Source organism: Gymnogyps californianus, chromosome 2 (genome assembly GCF_018139145.2).
Source record: "Gymnogyps californianus isolate 813 chromosome 2, ASM1813914v2, whole genome shotgun sequence".
Taxonomy (NCBI): Eukaryota; Metazoa; Chordata; class Aves; order Accipitriformes; family Cathartidae; genus Gymnogyps; species Gymnogyps californianus.
This window is the reverse complement of record NC_059472.1, coordinates 164,687,443-164,696,572: the sequence shown is the minus strand read 5'-3', so window position 1 is coordinate 164,696,572 and position 9,130 is coordinate 164,687,443.

The following is a 9,130-nucleotide window of genomic DNA, read 5'->3' as shown; positions in this document are numbered from 1 at the left end:
GGGGAAGAAGAACGGGAGCAGAGTTCAGCTACATAAACAGGAGTCCTGACATGGAGTTTGATCTCAGGTCAGAGTATGAGCCCTGACCTTCTTTATTTACAGGTATAGATATAGTCAATGAGCTTATTTGTGGGCCAAAAAAAATGCCCGAGCTTTTAAATTACCTCCTGTCAATGCTTTTTAGATGCCACAGCATCACCTGAGGAGGAGGAGCAATGATGGCTCTTTGGAGGAAGAACTGTCATAACATTCATGCAGAGCTGAGTGTCCTGTTAGTTCCCAAGAAATAGCAAAGCTCTCCAACATCAAGCAGATGTCATCTGAAGATGCTGTGACTTAAAACGAAGGGGGAGCAGGCACAGAGAGAGAGAGGCTCTGTGTTAAGGAACATAAAGCTGCAACCAGCTCCCTCGCAGCCTCCGCTAACTCCCGGTCAGCTTGAGAGGCTCCTGGCCTGTGTCTGGTCTTAAATGTTAATATAGCATGACAAGAGGATATAAAGAACAAGAGGAGGCTTTCATCAGGGTCTTGCATGCACCACTAAGCTCGACAATCTCCTCCCTTCCCCACAAGAAGGGGTTTTAGCTGCCTGTGCTGGAGGGAGCTCTGATAACGGTTCAGCCATAGCCTTGGGTCAGCCTGCTGCGACATGAGTGTGTGCGAGGACCTGCTGTGAGAGGACCCATTTGGGGTCTCTTTCCCATATTTCAGGAGCTGCATTTAAGCTCGCTCCCTTGCCTGAGAGATGCTTGAGGTTCGTCTGTGCCCTGCCTCGTACCTTGCTGATCCTGACCTGCTGACTTGACTTCCTGGACCTGCCTTGATGCTATGGACGTGTCTGGCATCTGCTGGACTCTTGGCTGGACTTGGTTACTCTCACTGGACCTGCTCTGCTCTCCTTGCCTGGGTGCTGTGGGACCAAGCCCATGTTGGGAGGCTGCTGCCACCCTCGGCTCTTGGCTTCCTGTCGTGGTTTAACCCCAGCCGGCAGCTAAGCACCACGCAGCCGCTCGCTCACTGCCCCCCCACCCCTGGGATGGGGGAGAGAATCAGGAAAAAAACCTCGTGAGTTGAGATAAAGACAGTTTAATGGGACAGAAAGGAATGAAAAACAATGATAATGATAATAATAATATGACAATAGTAATACTAAAAGAATTAAACTATACAAAGCAAGTGGTGCACAATGCGATTGCTCACCACTCGTTGACCAATGCCCAGTTAGTTCCTGAGCCGCCATCCCCCCTCCCAGCCAACTCCCCCCAGTTTATATACTGGGCATGATGTCATATGGTATGGATATGGATAGCTCTTTGGCCAGTTTGGGTCAGCTGTCCTGGCTGTGTCCCCTCCCAGCTTCTTGTGCCCCTCCAGCCTTCTTGCTGGCTGGGCATGAGAAGCTGAAAAAATCCTTGACTTAGTATAAACACTACTTAGCAACAACTAAAAACATCAGTGTGTTATCAACATTATTTTCCTACTAAATCCAAAACACAGCACTATACCAACTACTAGGAAGAAAATTAACTCTGTCCTAGCCGAAACCAGGACACTTCCCTTCTGCTGTGGGGCAGCTCCACTCCAGCTGCCTCTCCACAGCTCCTGGATGACCTCCAAACCCTGCAGAGGACTCTGGCCAGCCTACAGAGGCAGGTCTCAGCCTTGCAGGCTTCTCTGACACCTCTGCAGCCACAGCGGTCCCTACCCTCAACACCTGAACTGCTCAGTGGGGACTGGGCGAGGCTATGGGTTTTACTGGTCAGATGCGACTAATCTTGGCCACCTCTTCAGCAGATTTTAGTTGTTCAATGCAAATAACGTCCCAGATCTCAGAGAGGGCCCTGGATCGGGTCATGTGCTACACTGAATGTCAAAATCCCTTACTAAAGGACCCTGAAACTGGTCACTGCTCTGGGTCATTTTTTGGGGGTATCACCACCTATATGGCTGTGGCCAAGGCTGGAGCCCCACCTCACAGTACCCCTTACTATCACCCCATGGGGTGGGTGCACCACTCAAACTGCTGCTCTGGTGGACCTGGGGCGTCCCATTATTTTGTTGCCTCTGAGTTTGCCAACAAAACCTGGATGTCTACCCAGCCCCGAGCCACCCCAATGACTGCCACTGCTCTCGGTGGGAGGAGCACCCAAAGGGGGCCCGTCACCCATAAGACCATTCGCCTCCAGGTCACTGCAGCACCTGATTGCTCAGACTCTGTTCTGCCCTATCCTGCACTCCCAGGACCATGCCTCTACCCCAGGCACAGGATTCCCCTGCTCAGCCACAATCCCAGATGGAATGCAGTGATTGCCAACATCTTTGAAGGGGATGGAAACGCTGCCACCTCACTGCCGTATGGTTGCCCCATTGGTTTGATCCCAACAAAGGAAGAGTCTGTTGGGAGCATCTACACAGTGTTGCACCCTGAACTGGCGGCCCTTGAACACCTCAAGGTGAATCTGGCATGTGAGGGATGATGTCTGCCCACTGGGCATTTCACAACACCTGCCTCTCCAAAGCTGGACCTTTGTAAAGTGTGGGGACAAACGGTGATGGGAAGGGAGGTGGATCACACAGCGCTGAGTGCACCAACAGGTTCTGCAGCCTCTCCCCTGCCCCTCCTAGGGCTTTAGCTACTGGTGCTCAGGGTCAGCCCTGACGTAGGGCAGCTGTAACCTTGGATCAGGCTGCTGTGGAAACAGCCAAGTTGGAAGAGCGAGCTATGAGAAGTCCTGTCTGGTGTCTTTGCCCATGAACCCTCCGACCCCGGGCTTGAGAGCTGCGTTTCAACACAAGCCCCTTGCCCTTGGTCCTTGCCTGAGCTGGGGTGCAGGTATGACTCTGCCCTGCCCTGCCTTGCTGAGCAGTTCTTTCACCTTCCTGGCAGAGGGAAGGAGGAAGATGGAGGTCAGAGTAATATAATAAAAGTAAAGGCTTATTCCCATTCTGCTCATTTAAGTAAGTATTAAAATGGTGGGATTCTTTGCCAGTATAAATGCATAATTGATTATTAATTCCCTTTGCAGAGGCATTGTGTCCTTTAGTCCCTGCTTCATGTGGACCGCAAATGGAGTACAGGGTGAAACCATGTTGATGGGACTACGTTTAGCAGAAAGCACATCTGGCTTATTGCTTGTGCTCTTCAGGCTTTTAAAAGTCAAAGTACGTAGGGCTCCCTGCTGATAAAAATATTCCAAGTTGCTGCTTGACTCAAGGGTGAACGCAATGTGAAAACCATGTCGTGGTTTAACCCCAGTCAGCAACTCAGCACCACGCAGCCGCTTCCCCCTTCCCCCTCCCAGTGGGGTCGGGAGGAGGAAAGAGAAAAAAAAAAAAGTAAAACTCGGGGGTTGAGATAAGAACAGTTTAATAACTAAAGTAAAATATAATACTAACAATAGTAATAATGAAATATAATAATAATAGTAATGAAAAGGAATATAACAAAAAAGGAAGGGGGGGAAGGAAAAAAAAAACCAGTGATGCACAATGCAATTGCTCACCACCTGCTGACCGATGCCCAGTTAGTTCCCGAGCCACGATCCGCGCCGCCCGGCCAACTCCCCCCAGTTTATATACTGGGCATGACGTTCCATGGTATGGAATAGCCCTTTGGCTAGTTCAGGTCAGCTGCCCCGGCTCTGCTCCCTCCCAGCTTCTTGCACACCTGCTTGCTGGCAGAGCATGGGAGACTGAAAAGTCCTTGGCTTAAGATAAGCGCTACTTAGCAACAACTAAAACATCAGCGTGTTATCAACATCATTCTCACACTAAATCCAAAACACAGCACTGTACCAGCTACTAAAAAGAAAGTTAACTCTGTCCCAGCCGAAACCAGGACAAACCACCTCAAAGCGGTCGGTGGTATTGGCTTAAAACAGTCTCACCATCCTCCTGCACCACTCCTTTGGTTGCACCAACGTGCCCGTGGGGCTCTGCTCTGAACTGGAGCAGGGAACTGACAGAGCTTTTACCGAGAAGTAGGTGCATCACCTCTTTTTTCTTACTCTGTTCTCTGATCTTTCTCACGGCTGTCCTCACCAAAACCATCATGTCAGTACAGGACAGGAATGAACAGCGGGGTGCGGGAAGACTTCAAGCCAGTTGTGTCACTTTTACATCATGTGAAACCTGGGCAGAAAGTTAAAAGCTACTGTGAGCTGCGTCGAGGATTAGGCTGCTTTCTTTGTCCTTGGAGTACTAGCTGGGGAGTGAAAGGAGAGGGAGCACAGAGTATATGCACTTTTTCGGGGTAAAACAGACAGGGGCGGTGAGACCCTGCGTGCAGCTTGTGCCTTCATGTTGTAGTGTCCTCGTACCTTCCCCTGGAGTGACGTTACTGGTTATTGATGAAGTCAGGTTGTTCCTCTGGATAGACTGAGCTGATCCTGTCTGATGACTCTGATGTTCCTGAGTAACAAAGCAAGCTGTGAAGTTTGCAATGGGAACTAACAAATTGCACTTTTTTGGTAAGACTCCAAACTGTATTACACCCAGTCAGTATTTTGCACGAACCATTCAGTTTTAAACCATTGGTTTAAAATGTAATGATCGCATGATTATTTGTTCGATATCTTGCAAAGTTCGCTACATGTCACTGATCACTTTGCTACAAGCAAGGTAAAAATGAGATGGGGCTGGATCTACAGAATGAATTTATCTGGTGATTATTATTCTTGAGGGAATAAAACAGATTTGTTAAATTGGGAGGTAGTTGTTGTAGGCTGTGTAGGAGCAATGGAAATAATCTGTATGTAAGATTGATAACATCGGAAACACACATGAGAACTCAGGGTAAATCCATAATTAAAAAAGCAACAACCATATGCAAGAAGGTCAGTATGTATTTACATATTTCAATATAAATACAGAGGAAGAAGAGATGGTTCTTCATGCTATGGACAGCTGAACTGTAGAACTCCTTGCCAGAGGTTGTGGAAATAGAAAGTTTACCTGGGTTAAAAGGGAAATTAGGAGAGGATTTTAGAGGGAAGAGATCTGTTGAGGATTACCAAGTAGACAAACCACATCAGGTTCATGCAATTCTTTGAGATGAAAGTAGTTGGAAACTGCAGTTGGTGGGGGAAGTATCACTTATTCTTTCTTTGACATCTGCTTATGGACACTTTAGGAAACAGGGCAGTGGACTACTTGTGCATTCGGCCTGAATCAGTATCCCTGTTCCTTTGCCCATATGATATTATTTATTTATTAACAATAAACCATTAACATGAATATGACAAAGCTGAATAATTGTTTATTGACTCTTCTCATACTATGTTTAAAACAAACCCTATATCCTGAGAATGTTTATACAAACCAACATTACGTTTCTTAAATGCATGCGATGGGATGCATTCAGTTCAGTGACAGTAGTCAAATAAACCTTTCACGTGTTCATCAAATGCTCACAAAGTTGAGGATTTAGATTACAAATTATGACATGTTCTTCTACAACAATGTAGAGCAAACAGAAGGGTTTACCTCCTGTTACAATATTAAATAAGCTATTCTAGAAGTTAACAAATCTACTTTCCAAATTCCTAGGAAATGAAAATTTAAGACTTTGCTTCTTATGTTCCTCCATCACGGATGTTTTGGGAAGTAATGTAATAAGCATTACAATGTGATTCAGAGACTGGCTTTACTACGTTTTTATACTTGCCTGAATGTAGTGCTTAGCCAGTGTCTTATGCTGATGTGTTGGTAATGCAAAATGTTTAATGATGTCTCTCATGACAGCCTGTCACCCTGCTGACAGTGTGGGAGAGAAATGTGGCAGCTACGGAAGAAACACTGGCTGCAGACCAGGGTCTTACGCTACCCTGCCTTGCCAGCCATTATCAGAGGAGCATCCTGATCCACTATTTTGGGTAAGATATCAAATCTCCATTCAGAAAATGACTAATCTCTGCAAACATGTTTTCACTGAGGCTGTGATTACTGGACATGTGTATAATTGAACATGCTGAGAAGGTTTTGAACTTACACATACTTGCGCATTTTGCAAATGGTTTGGATTCACTATTTGCATAGCTAAGATATACAACAGTGGTTTAGTTCCACTATTCATCCACAAACACGGTGTATCCACATACCATAAAGAAGTGGTTGTGAAAGGCATAAAGACTGTAATAGCCTTCTCTTTCAGATTAGGGTATACCTTTCTTTTCAAGCGGAGCTGCGTGCTATCAGTTGGATAATTTGCAATTGTTTACCTTAGAACCAGCATTGTGGCCTTCTAAAAGCAGGATTTGTATCCAGCACTCTGGCTCACTCAGGAAGTATTGGTGAAGACATTTGAGCTCTAACAAGCTATTATGTCTATTTTGTTTTTAACATCACCGTCAAATGCCAACTTGTATTCATCCAGAAAGCTGTCAAGGGTTTTGCATGTCAGTGTGTTTTCTTCTATTTTAATTTAAACCTCTTCATGAAAGATTCAGTATTTGCCATGCTCTGTTCTTTCCCCGTCATGGCTAGGATCATTAAATCACAAGAAAATCCCAAAAGCAAGCAATCTAATAAAGCAGTCCTTTGTTTTGTGGCTGGCATGATAATTCAAACAGAAGGTCAGTCAAAAAATCATGCTTTTCTGAATGCCATAGGGAAATGAGTGGATGAGTACCCTGCCTCCTTCTAACCACCATGCCACAGCAATAAGAAGTGAATTTGCATTTAATGCAAGAGATGAAAGTGTAAAAACTCATTCGGTGAAATAACAGCAAGTTATTTTCACAGCAAGGCACTGCTCATGTTGGCTGGCACTTCCACAGCTTCCTGGGGATTTAGGGACTACTGCATGATTTTGTATAATCTGCTTGGCCGGGCTGCCTGACCCTGAATGTGCCATGTCTAATGTATGCTAACCCCACTCCATATCACCTTGCAGAAGGAAACCTTAAAATATATTCAATTTACCTGCTTTGTCACCTCTTATCAATGTGACCGTCTTCCATCACCTCACATCCAGTATCGGTAAACCGGCCTGGCTACACGGCAAACTAGGAGCTGCTCCGATTTCAGACTGTGCCCTGGGTTTGGTTGTTTTGGAGTTTTTTTTGTTTGTTTGTTTCTTTAAATATCTTTAAGTTACTTCACACATGAAGTGGAATAGTCTGAGTAGCGGTCAGTCATTTTTTGTCTGGTTTTGTTTTTGCTAACTGTTGCTATCAACACCTCTCAGCCAGTAGGTAAAACAGCTCTTCAACAACTGAGGTTTTCATGCATTGTCAATGTAGTGGTTAACACAGAAAGATTCTTCAAACACTCTAGTATTCAGTGGTGGATGATTATTTTTTTTTTCTTTTGCCCCAAGTACTCAGTCTATGCTTTACTCTATAGTTTTGTCTTTGACGTCAGGATGCACTGCTTCAAAATGGAAGCAAAGATTGGCTTCAAATTCCCTGGCAAAGCTTCTCATACAGGATACAGATCATCTCAGCTTATCTGGTTCAAGCCTGTCTGCACGTTGTTTTCTTTGGAAGTTCAGTATTGTTGCTCTGTGCTTCATTGTTCTCATTTCTTACAGTTGGAGCTGTGGCAAAAGAAAAATCAGCTTTTTGTTTCTTTTCTCTTCAGCACCAGTGGGTAGATCACTGCTGATGTAGATGGAAACATTTTTTCCTTGTAATTGTTTGGACTCAGCCTTCAAACTTCTTGTCCCAGATCCACTGCCTACTGCAAAGAGGAACAATGTTGGGTTACTGGTAGCAGACTGGTGGAGCAACTGGAATGATATGGAGCATTTGGTGGTCAGTGCAGCCTTACTGACAGAGTGGCAGCGCTTCAGCATTTTTACTTGTCGGGCTCCTCATTTGCTCTGACAGCAGGTACTGCGAAAGAACGGCAGTGGCTCTGCCTACAAGAAGTTGCACAGCATTGCCTGGAGGAACCCGTATCTCCCAATCTTCTGAGCTACTCCTGTGCTACAACTCAGTGTAATCAGTAAGATGGAGCCCTGCAAAGCGCTGGCTGTCATTCATTGGGATGCTGCTAACCTACAATAACACAAGGAGTTCACTTCTGAACATACAATGAATTTGTAGATCAACCCTCCAGCCTCTGTAAAGGACAGGAACCTTGCATTTTGTACGGCATTAGGAGAAATGGGTAGCAGGAAGGTTTTTGTCACTAAGTCAAGATTAGCATGATCAAACATAATCTCTTCTGTGCAGTGCTAACCATCTGACACAACTTCTGCCTGCTTATCCCTCCTGGGCCAGTCACTGCCCGAGTGATATCCCTGCTCAGTCTTCTGGCCGCACGAGTTATCATCTTGAATATTGAAGAGCTGGGAGAGTAAAAGAGGGGAGCGAAGGCTGGAGTCTCGACTCCTTTCAAAAGATGGCTGCCTCGGGCTAACAAATCCCCACGCACCTAGACTTTAGCCAGCTCCTCAAAAGAACTTGTGAAGCAAGCAAACAGATTGGGACACCCTAGGATCCCTAACTGGCTTGCCTCTGCCTACTTTATTTGCAGATACTTAATACGCCTTTATTAGTAAAGTGCAGCTGCTGTTAACAGAGCATAACAATGGTACACAGGGAGTATGGATGCAGCGACTGCGGAGTGGTTGATGCTACCTGCTGCGTTGTGGGCTTGCACGTGGGAGGGTCACTAGCTTCCTAACACAGGTCTAAAAAATGGAGGAAAAAGCCTACCAGACAACACATCTGTTTCTTTTGGTGGTGCTGGTAAACAGAGAGATGTTCCCTTTAAAGTGAACGAGATCAAAATCCACCATGCTCTGGGAAGTGGGCAAACAACACCCTGCGTGGATGAAAGGAAAGAAGTGTTTGGAATTAAGCTGATCTATTGCTATTCCCCAGAATCCCAAATACATCTTTTTCCCCTAAACCAGGATATTTCATTTCACCACCAGGAAGAATCCAAAGCAGCAACCCTCAGCGGGGATGAAATCAGACTGTGAAACAAGCTAGACCTCCATCAGCGCGATGAAGTGTTTTGATGAGGAGTGGAAGCTGTGAAACAACAGCAGAACACCAATGGTCGTTCACTGCACATGGCGCTAAGCTGTGCTGCTATTGCTTAGAAATAGCAACAACTTGATTACACTCAGATAATTTCCCCATGTCAGGATTTGTGAATTCAGAGCTCCCATGTTCAG